We start from the raw sequence: 4,796 nt of genomic DNA, 5'->3' as shown, positions 1-4,796 counted from the left end.
CCAATGCACCCAGGCAACCTCATGTTGTATCTGGATGGGAAAAGTCCATGACCTAACATCGATATGTGACGAGATCGGCATGAGAATGTGTTGGCATCAACATTGCTGCAGGACCTCAGTTAAATTTTGGGAATCATATGCCATCAAATGGGGGGGAATGCAACATGGGAATATGTAAAATGTAGGGCTGTTGTAACCTGGAAATCCAGATGCCCTGCCCCTAGCAAATTCTAATTTGCACTGCACGGGAATCTGGCCCCGGCGAGCAGAGCTCGCTGAATCGTCTATCGGACCAATCAGATCAGTCTATCTGACAGAGGCGGGCTCTGGGCAGGCGTAACATGATGAGGACAGCGCTGCGCCATAGGAGTTGAAAAGTAAACAGCCAAGATGGCAGCTGCCGAAGGACCGCGTCCATTCAATTTAGCTTTGGAAAAAACGCTAAGCCAACTACACTTATCTTTTTCCTTGAGAGAGGAACAGAAGACTGCCCTGGAAGCCTTTGTTTCCAGGAAGGACGTTTTTGCTGTTTTGCCAACGGGATACGGCAAAAGCATAATATATCAGTTAGCCCCACTGGTCCAAACCAGTGGGGCTTAGTGCAATGAATACGTCACCTTGTTTTTTGCTCTGATTGGCCATCGTGCTACCCAATTGTGTGCGGTGGCATTTGAAATGCCTCAGTTAGTGCCGCCCCTTGGGTAGGAAGGGTGTATTGGTGAGGACCAGACTCAGAATCTTTCTAGACTTGAGTCTGGATTTCCAGGCTAGGGCTGTTGTGCACAAATCAGTAATAACAACGTAACGTTAGCTAGCTTGCTAGTTAGCTACTGGGACGTAGGCATACTAGCAAATTCTTTTGTTATGTCTGTTATAAGGAAAAGGACCATTGAAACAACATCAAACTAAGATAAAACAGTGGTTATTGTAATTTTGAATTCTTTATTTATGATGAAGATACAGTTGTTGGTTTCTTTTTGTTGCTCATACATCGTACCTTGTGTGAAGTGTGCCTCTGAAACACCTCCGTTTGGAGGGTCATGTCACCCTAATACTTTGCCCCACCCCTCTACCCCAACAAGAGTCGAGACACCTCTATATGTGAATGCACATAACGAGAGGGTAAGGGCTAAGGGGTAGGGGGCAAGGGGTGTATTGGGATTGGCCCTTACCTATTACACACAGAGACAGACAAGCAAGTACAGAAACTCCTTTATTTGCCCCGGCTGGCCACCCGCGCTTACTTCTCCTCTATGATATTGACTGGGAGAGATCTGATTTGCTGTGCTGGTGTAGATTTTCTTCCTTTGAGATATCCGTGTTTCCTTAGGCTACTGACTTGATTTGTTGTAATAATGCTGTAGGTGTATATTTAACATCCCTTTGACAACTTTTTTTGAACAGTAGTAAAAAAAAAAATTCAAGCTTGATTGCATTCTTTTCTGCTTTGAAGTAGTTGCAGTTTGGGGTAAAAAACAAAATTCTAGTTTCCTCTTTGATTTACGTCCTTAATCCAGGATGGAAATTTACACTCCATCACTGCAGTACGATGGTTTTATATCTGTCTCTGTGGTCTTGTACCTAAGCGACTTTATGCATGACTGTGGTGCTGACAGAGTAAGACAACCGCACTGGGAGGAAATGATGAATTCTCAAAACCATTGGTTTATACAGAGGATTCTTTAAAGGGACATGTCATCAATTATGCAGCTGAATGTATTCCTTGAAATGGACGTTGCTGTGGTCGGTGAGTAGTTATTATGTTTAGCTTTTTGTTTTGATTGGAATCACAAAAAGCATATTAATTTTGCCTAAAATAAGCAAAAGCTGCAGTTTCTCCCCCCTCAGTGAATTTTTGGGAATATGCTCTTCCTTCACTGATCCCGTGTTCAGCTTTTAAGCCACAGCAGCAGCATTCAAAGCGATGCTAATTAAAGTCAAGTAGGCTGAACACCATGCCAATGAAAAATATACAGTCCGCTACAAACAGTCACTTAACCGTTTCACAGATTTTTGGAACTGCACAGTTCTCTCTCTGCGAAATAGACTTTCACAAGCATTGCTCTCAACTTCTGCTTCCTTTTAACGTCTCCTTTCAAACTGTGCTGAGAGATTTCAAATATTCATGATGAATCGGAGCTATCCTTTAATTAACACAGGTTTGAAATAAAAAATCAAAATTCAGAGTCACTAAGCCTAAAATACAATAATTTAATTAGCTTGAAGCAGACTATCAGAAGTGGTTTTCATCTACTTGAGCACTAATGGACTGTATTGATGATAGCTGGTGAAGCCTTGACAAGTTTCTCCATCTCAGGGTCTCTCTGAAATCACGTTGTCTATTATCTGTTTGTCTCGGATTTAGGTCTACAAGTGTTAAGATTATGAATGATAGAAAAACAGATTCAAGTTATCATGGGGTGAATTATTATATTTTCTGTGCTGTAGATACATGTTGTGCCAATGCCATTCAGTTTTGCTGGTTAGCCAATCCACATCACATAATTATTATTTATTTATTTATGATTAAATTATTCAAAGTTAGGTTCATGTATCTATTTTTCATTGTCAAATCACATTTACAATGTGTCACTTGTAAGCATGCCTTTTTAAGAATACCCATTCATGCAGATAAAACACATTTAAATTGGAGAGAGGGGGAGAATGAAAAGATAGAGAGGTCTGAACGCTCCGCAAAATTGATTGCATTTTCCTCACTTTTCCTTTCATCCCCTGGCCTCGTTGTTCAGGAAAATGTGTTTTGCACATGTACATTGAAGTGGAACCAGGTTTAATTGCCGTGCACACACAGCCAGAAGACATTACCATGTGATCTGCTAGCATAGTTCTTCCTTAAAAAAATTACGATCTGACGGCCTTGGGTTATGATTATGTGAGGATGTTATCCACCAAAGCGCTCAAGTGGACTGGGGGCATCTATTCAATCCCGAATGCTTTGATAAAAAATGATACACCTGAAAATAAGTGTTTACGGGGCCTTGTTGTTTTGCTTAAGTGGTTTTGTCTTTTAACCTGTCATGATATTGGTCTTGTGTATTTTGGCGAAAAGAACAATATTCAGGGGCGTAGGAAGACCGGTGGAGTGAAAACAAAATGCATTCCTGCCTGTGCTGTTCCTTAGTGGATTTATGTGATTGGTTGAGTTTAGAGAAGCAATCTTAAACCTTTCTGTTCATTACACTCTGGCACAAAGAGTAATTTAAGAATAAAATGCGAGGCCCTCATCAGAATAGAGTTCATGACCACTGGCAACACAGCAATGAATGAACTCCTGCTTCCTCTGTGGCCATGACTCCAGAAGATACTGTTTGAGCTGTTAAAGCTTATGAGAGCATCTTGGAGGCATATGGCTGAGATCGTCTAGAGAATAACAAGATCAAGGCTAAAAAAATCTCACTTCCTTGGCTTGATTTAATAGGAGACTGCAACTGAGATCTGCAGATTTATTTCTGCTTTCAGCAGGCTACATTGTCCATATTTCCTTTTTGTGTTGTGTAAAGTGAAGAATGACAGAATATTTGGATCTAATATTTCAACCTATTGCAGTATTTCCTACAGAATTAGGAGGTTTTTGCAGGTCCATGAACACACCGTAGCTGAAACTCTTTATAGCCTCTTTTTAGCGGCATAGATTCAGTCGCAGGGTGGAGAACTGACCACTTGATCAGTCTACGGTTGGATCGAACAGAGCTGATCACATCGATGGATTAGAGGAGCAGCAACTGCAGAGTCAAGTGAAAGCAAACTTTCTGTTGCTGCCACGCAGGTTAGACCAAGGTAGGGGTGTGCCAAATCATCTCATTCATGAAAATACTGGTTTATTTTTTTAATATGATATGAGAAATACATATCATGATACTCGCAATATTTCGACACGTTGACATATTGTCATACTGTAACCCACGGAAACAATAAGCATGGCTGAAAGTGGTGGTTCCAAAAGAGGAGCAGCTTCAGTAGTGTGGGATAACCTGTGGTGTCCCGAATGTTTTATGAACAGCCCCGGACTTCTCAGACTCGTCTAGCGAGTTACAGCTCAGAGGGAACTCAGTCAGCAGCTCCTCCAGCAGCAGCAGCAGCAGCAGCAGCACAGCGTCTTCCCTTTCCTCTCTCACCATGTGCATACAGGAGTTAGTGTTTTCAAGTGCTGTAAACCTTTGGTAATGCAAACCTATGTGACGTTCACGGCTCGACAAAAAAACGCACCTGTGAATGTGCGATAGTTATTGTAGCAGAACAGCGTGTCACAGATTACAGCGTGATGATTAGAGGAGAAACGGCAGAGCATGAAGGTCCAGATGGAAAAAAAACAACCCAGTCATTTAGGATTTTACTAAAAAAGGAAATCACCTGTTGATTTATATATAATTATATATATATGCCAGGGTACATTTTTTATATTTTGGAGCTGTTAAAGTGTGTAATTTGTGGCAGATTTCATTTTGTTGAGCTTTTAAAATCTGAATCTCACACTGAGTTACTGTTGTTAAGCTAAAAAATGAGAGATCTTTATTTTTTTTAGTATTGACTGAATATTTGAAGGTTAGGTTCACATGGAAAATTCTATCACATATTTTGTTGCAATTTTAATTTAATTATTTTTTTTTTTACTAATTTGTCATTGTTGTCAAGAATATCGCAAAAACATGCTGAAATATTGTGATTATTTATTATTTTTATTAATGTAGGTCCATGTCGCCCATACCTAACCAAATGGTGTATGTATCCCAACAGTGCTCCTAATGAATGGTCCAGCTCCAGAAAACAGAAAATCA

Source organism: Epinephelus moara, chromosome 10 (genome assembly GCF_006386435.1).
Source record: "Epinephelus moara isolate mb chromosome 10, YSFRI_EMoa_1.0, whole genome shotgun sequence".
Classification (NCBI taxonomy): Eukaryota; Metazoa; Chordata; class Actinopteri; order Perciformes; family Serranidae; genus Epinephelus; species Epinephelus moara.
Note: the sequence above shows the minus strand (reverse complement) of the source record.